We start from the raw sequence: 17,716 nt of genomic DNA, 5'->3' as shown, positions 1-17,716 counted from the left end.
AAGAAGCATGGAGTGTTAGCTGAAGGGGAGACTATCTATTCTAAAATTGAATGTAGGTCCTCTAAAGGATGTCTACTAGCTAAAGTTATGGATGAGGAGGAGGAAGCAGACAAAAATTGGAAAAGGGCTAGGAAGGAAAAAAAAGATTAGGAGCATTGCTTGACCTTCAATTTATTAGACTTAGTTTATTATTTTTATTAAAGTTAATTTATTTCAGCTTTATTTAAATTCCATCAATAATGTAATTTTATTTTATTAATGAAATTTGAGCTTTCAATTAAATTATTTACTTTAAATTTGTCTTATTAAAGCAATGAAAACCGAAAAAAATAATTTTCCAGAAATTCTTCGAGTACGGAAGTCGAAAATTTTCCGAAAAACACCGAACTTCGCCCAGAATTTATTTCCAAATTGGCGCCACTTATTGGCAATTGGCGCCTATCATTGGAGTCTGGCGCCAGGCGCTAATTTCATCGGCTGGCGCTGATGATCGCTGGCTGGCGCCAGGTTCTTCTCTGCGACGCCAATGGTTCGCCGATCTTCTGTTGAATTTTTAATTAATTTTGGAACGCGAGGATGTCGAAAAATAAAGTGGCCGCACCTGTAAAGGGTTGCCTACGTATCCTTTCTTAAGGAATCAGGCCGAACGTAGCTCTCTTGAGTATCCTACTCAAGTAATTATGGGTAGTATTTCTTAAGTTGGTCAAGATTTGTCATGTTTGAGAATTCATTGCCATCCATATCAGTTAATTTTGCTGCACCTCCTGACAGGATTGTTTTGACAATGTAGGGGCCAGACCAATTAGGTCTAAATTTACCCCTTGGATCTAAAACATTTTTCCTTAGTGCTTTTAACACCAAGTCCCCTACTTTGATATTTCTTGTCTTGACCTTCTTATTAAAATTCCTAGCCATTCGAGTCTGGTAACACTGAGTGTGATGTAGAGCTTCTAGTCGTTTCTCATCGAGTAGAATCAATTCTTCATATCTTGCCCTAGTCCATTCAACTTCATCGATTTTACTCTCTAGCGCAATGCGTAGAGATGGTATTTCTAGTTCGACAGGTTGTACGGCATCCATTCCATATACCAAGGAAAATGGCGTGTTTCCTGTTGATGTACGAATTGACGTGCGGTAACCCCACAATGCGAAGTGAAGCTTGTCAGGCCAATCCTTATAATTCTCCGTCATTTTTTCGATGATAGTCTTTAAATTTTTATTAGCTGCCTCGACTGCTCCATTTGCTTGAGGTCTATAAGGGGAAGAATGATGATGTTGAATGCCGTATTTTTGTAGCAATTCTTCACATTCGGCCTGAAAGTGAGTTCCATTGTCACTTATCATTTCATGTGGGACTCTGTATCGACAAATAATATTTCTCTCGATAAAGAGTGCTACATGTTTTGCAGTGAGTTTAGCGTATGATTGCGCTTCGACCCACTTTGTGAAGTAATCGATTGCTACTAGAATAAATTCGTGGCCTCCTGTTCCTGGGGGAGTGATTTTGCCAATGATGTCAATTCCCCATGTAGAGAATGGCCATGGTGATGTGTAGGTGTAGAGCAAAGATGGAGGAACATGTTGTAAATTGGCATAAAATTGGCACTTAGGGCATCTTTTTACGTATTGATGGCAATCCCTATTCATTGTAGTCCAATAATACCCTTCTCGCATTATTTTCTAGACTAACATTTTGCCATTTATATGTCTTCCACAGATTCCTTCGTGGACTATTCTCATTGCTCTTTGTGCATCCTTCTTTCCTACACATAGGAGAGCTCGACCTTTAGGTACCCTTTTATGTAGCTCATTGTCTATGAGTACATATTGAGAAGCCAAAAGTCTTAATGCTCGTTTTGCTCTTTTGTCAGCATGAGGAGGGTATTCTCCATTGGTGACATAATTGAGTATGTCCATGTACCATGATTCTTCTTCTTCTTCTTCTTCTTCTTCTTCTTCTTCTTCTTCTTCTTCTTCTTCTTCTTCTTCTTCTTCTTCTTCTTCTTCTTCTTCTTCTTCTTCTTCTTCTTCTTCTTCTTCTTCTTCTTCTTCTTCTTCTTCTTCTTCTTCTTCTTCTTCTTCTTCTTCTTCTTCTTCTTCTTCTTCTTCTTCTTCTTCTTCTTCGCCTTGGACTACTTCGTCGTCTTCTATGGCCTGGATGTATGCCGGTTTGTGCCTTTTTTCAATAGTTAGAGGCATTTGCTCGATCTTCGTGGGAATCCTAACCATTGAGGCTAATCTTGCCAAGGCATCAGCAAATTGGTTTTCTTCTCTAGGTAGATATGTGTATTCTACCTTCTCTAACTGATCGGTAAGAGTTTCCAGATAGGTTTGGTAAGGGGCTAGGCTTTCGCTCCTTACTTTCCACCTCTTAGATATCTGATTAATGATCAAAGAAGAGTCTCCGAATATCCTTAACTTCTTTACTCCCAATGCCAAAGCTGTTTCAAGGCCTACCACGCATGCTTCATATTCAGCAGCATTGTTGGTAACGTCGAAATCAAGCTTTATGGAGATTGGAACATGCTCCTCTTTAGGTGATACTAGTAGTACTCCAACGCCACATCCCTTTTGGTTTGAGGCTCCGTCGAAATACAAGGTCCAAGTATCCTCTTCAGTAACCATTAGGTCTTCATCTGGAAATTCATTGTCTTGCATTGGCGTTGAGTCTTCTATTGGAAAATCTGCTAAAGTCTGACACCACGGATCCTTTGATAGCTTTTTGTGGCATGAATCTCACATCAAACTGGGCTAGATTGACTATCCATCTTGATATGCGTCCATTGAGTGTAGATTTCTCGAATAGATACTTGAGTGGATCTAATCGGGAGACTACGAAGACGGTATGCACCAGCATGTAATGTCTTAACTTAGTTGTGGCCCACACCAAGGCGAGGCACAACTTCTCGAGCGGTGTATAACGTGCTTCGTATTCGAGCATCTTTTTACTTAGGTAATAGATTGCGTTCTCTTTGCCTTCTACCTCTTGTGCTAGCATAGCTCCCATTGTCTCTTTGGTAACCGTCAAATATAACCTAAGAGGTATTCCGGGGAGTGCTGGTGCTAATACGGGAGGATTTGCGAGATAGGCTTTGATCTTTTCAAAGGCTTTTTGACACTCGTCATCCCATATTACTGGTACATTCTTCTTGAGCATCTTGAAGATTGGTTCACATATCGTCGTCAGTTTTGATATGAACCTACTTATGTATTGCAACCGGCCAATAAATCCTCGAATCTGTTTCTCAGTCTTGGGCGGTGGCATTGACATGATTGCTTTGATCTTGGTTGGGTCTACCTCTATTCCTCTAGAGCTTATGACGTAACCCAAGAGCTACCTCTATTCCTCTAGAGCTACCTCTATTCCTTTAGAGCTACTTGATGGCCTGGACGGTCTTTTGATTTTACAATCATGTCGTCGACATATACTTCGACTTCTTTATGCATCATGTCATGGAGTAAGGCAGTTGCTGCATGTTGGTAAGTAGCACCCGCGTTTTTCAACCCGACTGGCATTACCGTGTAGCAGTAAGTGCCCCATAGCGTTATAAAAGTTGTTTTCTCCATGTCTTCTTCTGCCATGAGAATCTGATTGTAACCTGCGTATCCATCCATGAACGAGAGAAGCGTGTGATTTGCCGTGTTATCTACCAGAATATCGATGTGTGGCAAAGGGAAGTCGTCCTTTGGACTTTCCTTATTTAGATCTCGATAGTCGACACACATCCTTACCCTTCCGTCTTTCTTCGGAACTGGGACGACGTTGGCAACCCATCCGGGGTATTTGGATACCTTTGATGAAACCTGCAGTTATCTGTTTTTGAACTTCTTCTTTTATTTTAAGTGCTACGTCGGGTTTCATTCGACGTAACTTTTGTTTTACAGGTTTCATTCCTGGAATTAGTGGTATAGTGTGTTGAGCTATTTCTCTGTTAATGCCTGGCATATCTTCATATGACCAAGAAAATACATCGATGAATTCTTTAAATAAGTTAATTAAATCGGTTCTTTTTCTTGCTTATTCAATGTTAATCCGATTTTAACTTCTCTTTTATGAGTTGAATCATTTGAGATATCAACTGTTTCAGTTTCTTCAATTACCGGTGTTTTCTTTTCGAGTGTTTCCATTGCTTTAATAATTTCTTTGTCTTTTTCATCGTTAGCTAAGCAATGCTCGTCATCTTGGGTTAGAGAAGAACACGAGAGGTAAGGAGAATGAGAAATATTATTATACTCTGAGATCATTACATCAAAGAGTGATATGTCCTCAGGGACTGGATCACTAACTATCCTAGGAGAAGAAATAAGAGGGGGAGGTGTTACTACTAAAGACTTAGAAAACTCTAGAGGGAGAGACTCCGACTCTGACTCAGACGACTCCTCAAACATCGGCCCTTGCCCTGTTGTGATGGATATCTTTCTTCTGCTTGGAGTAGTCACCTTGATAGTCTTGCGCCACCCTTGTAGTGATCCTTCAGCTGGAGTAATTAGCTTCGAGGGGTCGAAGCTTTCACCTTGTAGGGCCGTTTGAATGAGCGAGGAGTTATCCTCTTTATTAGTTGGCTCATTCTTTTCTCGCCCAAACAGTAATCCCATGACGTTAAAGTCAAAGCATGGGGGTGCTTTCTCCTTGTGGACGGGAGTTGGGATTTCATCAGTGAAGTAGCAATCCAAGAAAATCTCGAATCCCGGTTGTCGTATGCCGTTTACAACAAATGGCTCGGGAAATCCAAGAAAACCTCGAATCCCGGTTGTCGTATGAACTGACCATTAAGCGTAAGAGGGTACTGATCCATTGGAATTGCTTTCTTTTGAATGCAAGCGTCCCTACGTGCCTTTGACTTTTCCTGGGGTCGCTTGAGATCTTTCTGAGTCGGTTCGAAACCAAGTCCGAAAGTGTCTAACTTAGGGAGGCAAGGTGACTCCAGCGGTTTTGCTATTCCTTTTTTCTTCCCTAGGGTCATCCCGGGAAAATGTCCTTGTTTCTTCAGCATGGCGTTGACAATCATGTTGGAATGGGGGTCATGGCAAAGAGGGGTCCTTTCGTCCTCCTGGATTAAGGAGACTTCTTCGTTAAATCCCCATAAATCTTCATCATCCTCATCGTGCTCCACATTAATAATTGGATTCTCTATGGATTTGATTCTCATAGGCGAAGCATCTATGGTGATTGGAATTCCCCAAACTATAGATTTTACTTGTTGGTGGAGAGATGAAGGGACGACCTTTAGATCATGAAGCCAAGGGCGTCCCAACAATAAGTTGAATGAAGCTTTGATGTCCACTACTTGGAAAGTAGTGGCATGTTCTATTGCTCCTGCCGTTACATTTAGGGTAATTTTTCCAAGAGCTTGACGACGAGTGTTATCGTAGGCTCTTATTCCTTGTGTGGACGGGGTTAAATCTTCGTCCCTTATGCCGAGCATCCTCGCAGTTATAAGTGGACAGACATTGATAGCCGATCCATTGTCTACAAGAGTCATAGGAACATTCATCCTCTTGCAAACTACTGTGAGGTTTAAAGCCTTGTAATGTTTGTCACTTTCTGGGGGTAAATCTTTGTCAGAAAAGGTGATCAAATTAATCGGACTAGGAAGGTCGCTTGTGAGGAAGTTGGCTAGTCCCTCAGGAGTAGTGTCAGAATCTATCCCGATTTTGTCCAAGGCATTCATTACAGCCAACCTATGTTCTCGAGATGTTGCCAGAAGTTTCCACACATTCATCTCAACTTTTGTCTTCTTAAACTGCTTAACAATATCATTGTCTTCGATGATAGGTATGGGAACTTGTTGTGTGGTTGGCATAGGTTGTGTTGAAACGGGAGGTTGCATTCTCCCGGATCTTGTGAGGACGTCTATCGATGAATCTTCTTCACCCCAAATGTCATCTGTGGTATATGACACAGAAGATGTAGGTCCTACTACATCCTTCAGATAGACATCTTCTTCATCATTGTCCCAAACTCCATTGATGGTCGCATCCTCTTCTTGTTGAATTTGGACTAGTTTCTTTCCATCAATCATTTTTTGTACCAAATCCTTGAATTTGAAACAGTTTTCTATAGTGTGACCCCCTGATTGATGATACTGACAGTAATATCTACCTGTCCTTTTTAATGATTCGAATGGTCTCGGTTCGAGAGGTTTGACCTCTCCACTCTCGGAGAGCATTTCGAACATTTGCGCATATGGGATCCCAATTGGAGTGTTGACAGGGTAAAGTCGTATCCCCTAATCAAAAGTAATTCCTAAATCCTCTAACTAATGTAGATAGGGAAGTAGGGTCGAATCCACAGAGAAACGAGTCTTTCTATTCCTAATTAATTAATATAATCTAGATTATAAAGTAACCAATATATTGGTATTAAAGGAAACTAAACTACGAAGATTAAGAGTAGGGAGAAAACAATGAATAAAAGGATTTAGGGCATAGGTTCACCAATAAATAATACTCCAGGGTAAAACATAGTAATCAATCATTGACATTGCATAAATAACATGATTAACAGGCTTTCGCAATTTATTAATCAACATAGATCTAACAGGCTCTCGCAATTTACTAGATCTAAGTTCTTATTGAAAATAGCCTTTAATATCAAATTAAAATCTGCTCGATTCATCAATTTAATATTGCTATACTTTTACAAGCCGCAATTGTAAAACATTAAAACAATCCAATAAGAAATTATCATGCAATACCAATAATCAATAATAGTCAATCATCAACGCATCAATTAACCAGATTGTAAAGGGCTTTCGCTACGTATTACAATCACACAATTAATTTACCGGTATTAAATCTCATCTCTCGATTCTCGACTTAACCATTTATAAATTAACTTGCCTATTGAAACTAGACCTGAACATCAATTCTCATCTCTCGAATCTTGAATCAATATTGTCAAACTCATGCATAAAAGATAGGCCTAATCTAGTAATAGAGCATTAAATCAATCAATAGGAAAATAATCTAGCATTGATAATCAACAACAATAATTTACCCCTTCATATTATTTATTAGATCCCCATAAACCCTAGAAATTAAACTACTCACAAATCATCATGACTAAACTAATCAAATAAATAAATAAAAGCATAATCAAGGGAGTAAATAAAATAGCTGAAATTAAAGGGGAAGAAATTGTTACCAAAAAGTAATCTGGAATTAATGGAAGAATTAAGGACAAAGGTTTAAAGAGAAATAATTCTAAGAGAATAATTAAGAGAGTAAAGAAAGAGCAAAAAGGAGAAGAAGAAGTGAAGAAGAAGAGATGATAAAAACGTATTACGGAGGAGTATTTATACTCCGTACAAAAATCCTAAACTAAAACAAATTAAAACTACGTTAATCGTCTACTAAGAAAACACGCGCCCGATCAGGCGAGGCACCGCCCGATCGGGCGCGCCTTTTTTGTCTCTAATACTAATCTCGCGCCTGGCCGGGCGCGTCACCGGGTGCCAGTCTTTTTGGCCGGGCGGCTCATTTAGGCCACTATTTGGACTTCGATTGGGCTCCAATACTCGGTCCAAATGCCCCGGTATCACCTATACCGAGCCCTTAATCACCGGTTCGATGGCTCTAACCGGCCCTGGGCTATAAACTCTGGTCGTGCTTCTCCAATGTTCGTGATTGCTCCAAAATATCTCGGGAAAATACTCCAAAAGCATAAATCCCTGCAAAAGTCAACCAAATCTACGAAAACACTAGAAAACACCAATTAGTAATAAAAGTGGCTCTAAAGAGCCAAAAACACTACTAATTACGACCAAGGGACGGGGGTAAAATACAATATAAAATAGACACATCAAGTGTAGATTCTATTGCTCTTCTTAGGTTTTTCAGTGACTTGTAAGGGAAAGTGCTTTGCCTCATAAGTCGTTCTCACTGGTGTGAATTCTCTTTTAGGTTCTTCTTTCGGAAGTGGAAGCTCATCATATTTCTTATGGAGTTCGTTCATAGCTTTGAGAGCTTCGCGTAGTAGTTGCGATACTTCCCTCATAGACAGTGTGAGGAATTGTATATCATCCTTATTTGCCGATTCTGGAAGGTTATCCTTGACATCGAAAAATATTTCCTCTTCTTTTTCTTTGACATAGATTTCTTTGACAGGTCTAATGAGAGATGAGGGGTCAACTTCGTTTTCCTCATCAGAGATAGCGAGGGTATGAGCGAGAGGTGCATTGTCAATACTTGGTTTCTTACTAGCAGGGGGAAACGGCAGCTTGTTGTTGTCGATTAGGTCTTGGATAGCTTCCTTAAGCTTCCAACAGTTTTCAGTGAGATGGCCCCTACCTTGGTGATACCTGCAGTGTGCATTGGGGTTCCAATTAACCGACCTCTTCTCAACTGGTGGGTCCCCAAATGGTCCAATAGGAGTTATAAGACCTTTTGCATTTAATCGATCAAATGCGGTGTCATAACTCATGCCAATAGGAGTGAAGTTCCTCCTAAATGGTTTCTTCTGTCCTTGATTGTTCATAGCAAGGACTTCTCCTAAATTAAAGGTGCTAACATTGTTTGAGTGGGCGGTTTTGGAAGAAGAAGGATTGTCGTTCTTCTTTCCTTTCCAGCCACTGTTGGAGTTATTGTTGGCAGCTTTTAACTTAGCCAAGTCATCTTCAATATTGATCCCAATGTCATAAACAACTTTAAAGGTATGGAGGTTATTTTGATATTTGAGATGCTTGGAATATTTTTCTTGGAGATTTTTGATGAATAGTCTCACAGACTCTTTTTCACTTGGCACCTCAATCATTTTAGCTGAGGTTTCTCACCATTTGTTAAAGAAAGAGGTGAAGCCTTCATTTTCTTTCTGTTTGAGGATTTCAAGTTCCCTATGGTCAGTCTCGACTTGAACATTGCACTTGTACCTATCAACAAAAGCGTTTGCTATAGACTCCCAGGTAGAGGTCTTTTCTTTCTCGAGAGAAAAGAACCATTGTTGGAAAACGGTCTCGAGAGATAGTGAGAACAGAGAAGGGAAGACCTTCTTATCAATACCCTTGATACTCATGATTGTTTCAAATGCTCTTAAATGAAAGTAAGGGTTGTCAATTGCTCTGAATTTTGGGATGTCATTGGCGTTGAACTTCTGCGGAAGAATCTCTTTGTCCATCGAGACCCCTTGTGATGTAAGCTCTTGAAACTTGTAGTCGCTAGACAACTTGCTTAAACTCTCTTGCATGAGGTCCATCTGTTGTTGCTTCACGGGATCATCGATCTTGAGTGCGAGAAGCTTTAGTGTCTCAGTCACGGTAGCCAGTTGGTTCTTAAGATCATTGATTTCTTCTTGTGTTTCCATTAGTCTTAGCTTTTCTCTTGCGAGCTATGGGTTTGTCGAAAAGTTGGACTTGTACGAAGAGGTTGTCTTTGATTAATCGTCCTTCCTTTCTTGACCACGCGCTGTAAATTAAACCATTTTGCGTTTTAATTACTCGACTCGGATCAACTTGACTTTACGGTTTATTTTAAGGAGGAAAAAGAAAGAAAAGGGAAAAAGGTGCCTATTTTTGGCAAAAATAGCGTACATATTTTTAGGGAGTACATATTTTTAAGGAAACTAAGTATAGTTTTTTTTTTATTGGAGGATTAATATCCGACTTACCCCCCTAAAAAAATGACGGAAAAAACGCGCACACAAGACTCTCTTAAACATGGTCAAAGTATGTGGATTGGTGTGTGCGTTGAGTGTAAGTGGTATGTTTGGACTCTTGTGTAAGACCATGGGACTTAGGGCCTAAACTCGATCATTGACTCAATTAAATACTATTTACAGCAAAATTTTAGCCAACTCAAATAGAAAACTGATTAATTAGACTCTAGGTGATGACTCGACCAATAATCCGAACTGTCGGCCAAGCGACAGGACTGGCGTCGCACTGTGAATCTTGGCGCCAGACGACATAGCTGTCGTCAGGCGCTACACTCCATGATGTGGCGCTACAGCTCAGACCTTGGCGCCAATATTGGAGCTTTGGTCTGGGACTGTTTTCGGTGTTATTAGTCAATCGGGCCTAAAGTCGTACTAGGTCAATTCCGATTGAAACTTTATTGACTCAAATTAATTAATTATTTAATTAAATAGGCAAAGTTCTTTAAGTCATTATTTTTTTAGTCTTAACACAAGTCAACAAACGGTTAAGAAAAACATAGAATATATATGCACAACAAATAATGCACACTTAGTCAAGTAGGCACAATATGATGCAATGCGTTTGCAACCTAACCATGGCTCTAGTTCTCTAAAGTTCGGGATATGGTTTAGTCAAAGAGGGTCCATGGTTAATTGTCCGGATGCACAGCGCGGAAGCCTAACCGTGAAGGGTTGGCGCGAGTGGATGGGACACCGCGAGTTTAGAAAAAACTCGCTTCCATGGTTTGGTGAATTCAACATTCTCGGATGTACCCTTTGTTGCACGGAGCGTTCAATCGGGTAGATGGAGCATGAATTCCCAGAGGGTTATGTCCATATGTAGAACACATATGGGTTTCAGAAAAGTGAGAAAAAAAATCAATCAGGAAGTAGGATCGAGCAAACAATACAAAAAATCGGTCGAAATTAGAACGCATATTTCTGGCTCGGTATTGGGAGAAGTTGGCTCCAGCAATCAGAGACTGACGCCAACTTTTAACTGTAGCGCCTGGCGCCAATACTGGCGTCTGACGCTACAACTAAAATACTGGCGCCAAGCTCTGGCCCCTGACGCTACTTCACACATGCCTCAGCAGCTTTCTGTGCTCGATAAAATTTTCCAGTTTTGCGCGGTGTTATTTCAGTCCTAGTTGTGAAAGATATTTCTCAAATTTCCTACGTGTAAAATCCTATGTTTTTAACTCATTACGGATGGTCTTTCCAATGAGATCTTTTTTATGCATATGACAATAATGTTAATCAAAATTATGCACATGAAATACTTAGAACTTTTCGAGTCTCATCCACTCATTCTAAATCATTGCCGAAACAAATTCAAGAATTAAAATAGAAATCCTCCCCAGCGGAGTCGCCAAAAACTGTAGGGAATAAATTTCAAGCCTTAATCCCACTAGCTTGAACCCCACTGTGATCATACACTAAAGTACGGTGGCGTCCAAAAGGGAAGAAGATAGAGAAAAAGAGTCGCCAACAAGTTTTAGGAACTTGTAAACCGTTCACATGGTGAAGGTTACACCCCTTAACGATCCAAGAGATCGTCAACTCCATAAGGTCTAGAACCAAATAAAGGGTTCGGGGATGAAGGTACAAATCCAACCTAAAAGAGATTGAACCTGCCCTAATAATAGGCCTCTACTTTATTCTGATCGTATTCATGTGCGCTTTTTAATTAACATGCAATCAATAGATTAACCCTAAACCTGTTTAATCTATGTTGGTTGAATTTAATGCACAAATAAACTATTATTGGCGATCACTTGAAATTATAATCATAATTAACCTAACAATATTATTAATTATCTTATTAAGCGTGATTACAAGTACAAATTCCCTTTAAACATGCATAAGGGCGTGATCAAGCAATAAACAAGCATCAAGCAACATAATAAAAATAATCAATCATGAATAATAATCATAATAATCATAATCATCATCAAAATAATAATAATAAAATAATCATCATAAATAAAATAATCATCATGAATTATAACAATTATAATCATAATCATGTTCATGTTCATGTTAATATTAAAGTATAATAAAAATAGCAAGATCCTAGGCATGATACTAACAAGATTAATAACAAACCCTAGCATGTCACTAAGCAATAAAAATCAAATCTTTAGCCCTAACATGATACTAACAATCATAAATATTAGGAAGAATATATGAAGCATCGTAACAATCATATTTAATATTAAAAATACCCTAGACATGATACTAGGAATATCATAATAACAATGTAAACATGATTTCTACATCATAACATCAATTAAAACCATTAAAGCACTTACTTTGATGCCTCGTACCTCTTTCTAATAACAAAATACACACGTTAGTACTTCAAGGAAAATAATAAACAAACAATTAAATTAAATAATTGAAATAGAGAACCAAACCCTCAGAAATTAAAACCTTTCACGTCTAGGGCGAAGGCAACTTCGAATATGGCTAGGTGTTTCTAGATCTCGTGAATGCGGAATTTTGTATGAAAAGCAATTTTTAGAGAAAGAAAGAAACAATGATGAATGATTAAAGAATACTGATTGTAGATGCATATAGATGAGAATTGGTGAATGAGGAGAATTGGTGTCAATTGGTGAATGAAAACGGAGTTTTTAATATGATATTTATAGAGAAAATCAGCCAAAAAAAAAAAATAAACAAAACAGAGTCTGACGCACAAAAAAAAGAGCTGGCGCCAACCCTGGCTAGCTAGCGCCAGACACCAACACTAGCGCTAGGCGCCAATGGCTAGCGCCAGGCGCTAGGCCTGGTTCTAGGCGCCAAAGCCTGGGGTCAGGCGCCAAGCCTAATTTTAACGCGTTTTCAAAAATCAGATAAGTTTTCCGTATTGGAGGATAAAATCATATAATTTCCTCCAAAATGCTATTTGATTTTGATTAAAACTCTGAAAAGTCAACAAAAGTCAATTTATCAATGCTAATTGAATTAGGAATGAAAAGAACCTTCTAGAAGATTCTAGAAGACTAAAACCATTCCTAATTGCATTAGGAATGATAAATCATATTTGGCCCTCCCCAAGATCATTGGGCCGTATATAAAGCTCAAACCGGGCCCAGTTTAGTAAATTGGTCATAACTTCCTCAATATTCATCGGAATTGGGCTTATAATATATCGTTGGAAAGGTCTTTGCAAGCCCCATACAATTAAACTACTATTGGACCCATATCATGGACCAACCAAACTGGATTGTCAATTTTCTTAAAATAAGTTTTCAAAAACAGAGAGAAGAGAAAGGAAATTAAAACTTTCCGCAACACTAGACTTTCCACACTTTCACTTCATTCGATTATGGTTCGACGTGAAAGGTACTCATCACTGGGTTTGGTTTTGGGGAGACACAAATGGGTGTCTACAATCATGTATAGGGATGACTGGGTTAAATTGTTTAGTTATACATTGTGATTTTCATATGATGTGCACTATTTAATATTGCAAGTATTATTTGTGCTCTAATTATGCAAGGTGAGTTTAGAGGCAAAGGTATGTAATTGGTGTAAAGATTAATTTATTACTCATTCATGATTATGCAAACAGGATGAGTAAAGGAAGAATTAAAGTCTTATAAGACAAGGTTAAGGTTTTGGGGTGCCTTATGCACTCAAGGTGTTTATACACCGAGGTAGTTAAAGGAATAAATAATAAATGTTGCTTGTCACTAATAAATCAGTAATTGAAATTGGAAAGTTGTTTTGCTTGATTGAATTGATATTGGATTGAATGTATTGTTTGCATATAAGTCATCACCAAGTCTAAACTTGTAAATCATGTAAAGTGTAAGATGGATGAGCAATAAAACTCTGGATTGGTGCACTTCTGGAGTAATGACAATCAGGGGTTAGGGTACACGGGGTATTAGCCGTGTACTAGATTTTCTCGAGGCCGTCTGATCTACGAGTCTCTTATTTCAAATATATTTTTTTTTAAATTAGGAGTTAGGTGAGATCTCAAACTAACTACGATCACGGAGTCTCGCCTGTGGTCGTTGGATGTTTATTGATGTTTCCGAAAGGAGGCATAGGGTTTTCTTTATTGATGTTCCAAATGGAGCATGGGTTGGACAACCTTGTCTATTGCTTAATCCAAAAAATTAAATAAAATGAGTTTGATACTATTAACTAGTGAAGTCATAATAAAAATTGATAATTGAGTCGTGTGTTGAGTCTATAATTTAATGATGCATGATGATTGATTATTAGTAGCATGTTAGGTATTTTTTTAATTTATTTCGCAGCTTGTATGTACTCAGCTTTGCTGACTGCGTGCTTTTGTGTGTGTCTTTCTTTGGTCATGGACTTCGCCTTTCAATGACCCTGTGAAGATCCAATTTTTATACTTGTAATATTGAGGAGCAGATTAACCACAGGTTCTTACACATGCAGCATTCGCATCAGGGTTGTGGGATTTTGAGTGGAGAGTTGGTTATTATTTGCAGTTTATTTCTTTTCATAAGTTTGAATTTATTTAAACTCTAGTTTTATTTATTTATTACTTTTGTGGGGTTTTGAATAAGGGCCTTAATGGTTCCAAGTTGTATGATTTAATTTGGTTTTGGTTATTGGTTTTGAAACTTATTTATAACTGAATTAGTTTTTCCGCTGCTATTTTCTGATAAAGTCTTAACGTTTGAACACGTAGCGGTAGCACGCCAGTAATTCTCTTGAATATTGTTCAGGGTCCTCACAGATTTAAAGAGAGAATTATTGGGGTGTTACATGTGCAATATACAATTTTCATGACATATTGATCTTCACTATTATTTTTTGCTATTTCATTTTTTAAGATAAATCTAAGGATAAAATTATTTTAAAAAAAACAATTGATATGTTAAAATTAATAAATTTATACGTAAGAAATATGATAAAACTCGGTAATTTTATTTTCAAGAACTTATACTCTGTATAAGAATACAAAGACTATCTAAATAAACAATCAATATAATAAAAATCAAATTAAATTTAACAAAGATAAAGTGTGTAGAATATTATTTATGTTTTTTTTAATGTTATTTTTTTATTTCATTATGATTTTTATGTCTCCTAGTTTAGAAAAATGAAAAGACAAAGAATCTTTAGTATAGGTATAGCTTCTGTACTGTTATTTTGCTTATGTGATCAATGAATTTTTTTAATTCTAAAAGACTTTTGCATTGATATTATTAGAGGTGAGCAATCTGAGCATAATAGGGTATCTTGTTTAAATTTTTTGGAACATAAAACAGGTTTCTAAAATTGAAAATCAAAACTGGAACCTATTGTTCCGGAAAATTGGGAATCGGAATCGAACCCTGTCTTTTTTATATTTCGTACTTTTTTTGAATTTTTTTTAAAAAAAATTATAGGGTCATAAATTTACAGTTTGCAAATATAACAAATCAAAAATAGTTGTTTACCAAATTTAATACATATAGTTTCTAACAATTATTTTTATTTATGTTAAGTAAAAATTAGGCTTAAATTAATATATAATTTGGGCTTAAGTAACAATTTTATTAAGTTACATGGTACCCTACACGTTATGGTTCCAAATTTTGAGAACCATAACCGAAACTAATTGCAATAGGTTCTCTATTTTACTACCTGGAACCAGAACCTCTTGTACATGTTTCGGTTTTGAAACTTGAGGTTCTGAGCAGGTTCCGGTTCCGATTTTGGATACTGATGCGGTGTCGAAACGCACACAAATTAATAATAATTACCCTAAAATACTAACTTGTAATTAGCGAAAGTAGGGGTCGATTCCACGAAGAATGTGCTTGCAAATAACTAAGAATAAGATCCAAAACCCTTAACTAAGACTAAAAAAGTAAAAGAACGAGTGGGGGGAGTTTAAGAATAAAGAACAACTGACAACTAGGAACTTAAGCTAACAAGAACATATAAGGAACTTGAGATACTCAACAACTATATATAGAAATACACCATGCAAATGTATAATCACAGACATATTATTTAACCCTTTAGATAAGGAACTTTCACTAACCCTAACCAACCGATAACCCCTATACTACGAGGGGGGAATTTAACTTGATGACAACATTGAGAACTAGGAAAACATCAAGCCAAGACAACAACAACACTCCGGAACTTACATGATTTGGCCTCGATCAAGAAATAGTTTTCAATTAATAGAGTGGAGCGCCCTCCTCTACAATTGTTTGCTACTCGATTAATGTTCCCAAAAAATTACGGACTTAGTAGTATTAATTTAATTAGCAAAATAAATCAGACCCAAACAAATAGTTGTACACCTACTTATAAAAAATTATCATTCGTATGAACAAAACAATAATTCAAGAATACTCCAAAGCATTAATCATTAAAACCAACAATACTCGTCTCAAATACTTAATACATGGCTTCAAACTAATAGTTACTGAGCATAATAAGCTAAGGACTCATAACACAAAGATAAGAAAAGAAAACGAAACAAGAGATTCAGATCTGAGTTCCTCTCAGGCAACTTCGAGTTCAATTCCTCCGATGCAATGTATCACGAACAGTGACGAACGACTCCTAACCCTTGAGGGGTTTTGGAGTGAAGCTTCCCTTTTCTCGCCTCTCTTGCGTCTGTCTTTTCTCTATGATTTCATGGCTTTAAATAGGCTAAGAGATAATTGGGAATCTTTCAAAGATAAGGAAAGTAATAAGATAAGATTGTGAAAATATATCTCTTTCCATATCTTAACCGATTGATGAGATCTTCTCTTTAATTTATATCTTTTCCAACTGCTGTAGATCTTGTGAATTAATACCCAAGACTTTCCAATTCAAATTCGTGGATTCAAATTCGTAGACGAACAAAACGTGCCCAACAAGTTGTTTTCATCTCCGTCAGTTTCTCAAGTTCCTTCGAAGGAACTTCCATTTGCGTTCCAAATTGGCTCCTTTATTTGGTTATCTGTTTATCTTATAAAACCACTCAATAACCTATAAAAACACACAAAAGAGAAACAACCCACAAAATATCAAAAACCTAAATAAAAACACTAAATGCTCAAGGAACTAACCTAAAATCTAAGGAACATATATATAAAATAGTGTCGGAAATGACACTCATCAGATACCTTGAATTTTTGCTCACCCCTAGATATTATAATAAACTATCTAAGAAAATAGCATGGTAATGGATTTTTTTTCCTTAACCATGAGATTGATTGGAGTTATTAGTGCCTTTTTAGTTTTTTTTTTTTTAATAGCAAAAATATTTTATTAATTAAAAGTCATACGACATCTACAATAGAGATTCGACGTTAACAAATACATAAGATATTGAATCAAATAGAATTTTCCTTCATAAAAACTACGATCGTCGAGTAGATCTTGCACTGCGGAGCATCTCCCACTTATATCGCTGAAAATTACAGCCTTGTTGAAGAGACAATCTAACGATCCTTTATAGTCTTGAGGATGTTTTCCTTCTGATTCATCTGTTCGTATTCGAAAACTTGATAACTTTTTCACCAACGAAATCATTTCACGACAATCCATTAGATCTGCTACCATGGATTCAAAACTAAGAAATTTCTCCCTCGAAAAGAGGAGATAAACCTTGTCTTTCGAAGGAGGTCGAAAAACCCTTGTCTTTCGAAGGAGATCGGAAACCCTTTCTTTCGAGGGAGAAAAGTTCCTCCCAAAAGGAGGAAGCATTATTATAAACCTAAAAAAACAATAAAGAAACAAGGATTGGGGTTTTCCACTGATTAAAATCGATGGAAGCCCCTTCAAAAATCAACAAAGGAGGCTAGGGTTTTGGAGAGAGAAAGGAGGAGAGAGATATAATGATATTATAATTAATTTGCTACATTGATTAGCGCCTTTTCAGTTACGTAGTAAAAAAACAATATACATACAATAAACCAATTATGTCATACTTTTAAATTTTCAATTACGTAGTAATTTTCAGTTACGATTAACAATTATGTCATACTTTTAAATTTTTTTAAAGAGTAAAGATCAACCAAGAGACATCAATATACATAATCATACTTTTCATTTTTTTTTAAATATTTGGTGATAAAGAGACATAAAGGTTGATGA

This window comes from Chenopodium quinoa, unplaced genomic scaffold (genome assembly GCF_001683475.1).
Source record: "Chenopodium quinoa cultivar QQ74 unplaced genomic scaffold, ASM168347v1, whole genome shotgun sequence".
NCBI classification, from domain to species: Eukaryota; Viridiplantae; Streptophyta; class Magnoliopsida; order Caryophyllales; family Amaranthaceae; genus Chenopodium; species Chenopodium quinoa.
This window is presented reverse-complemented; position numbering follows the sequence as displayed.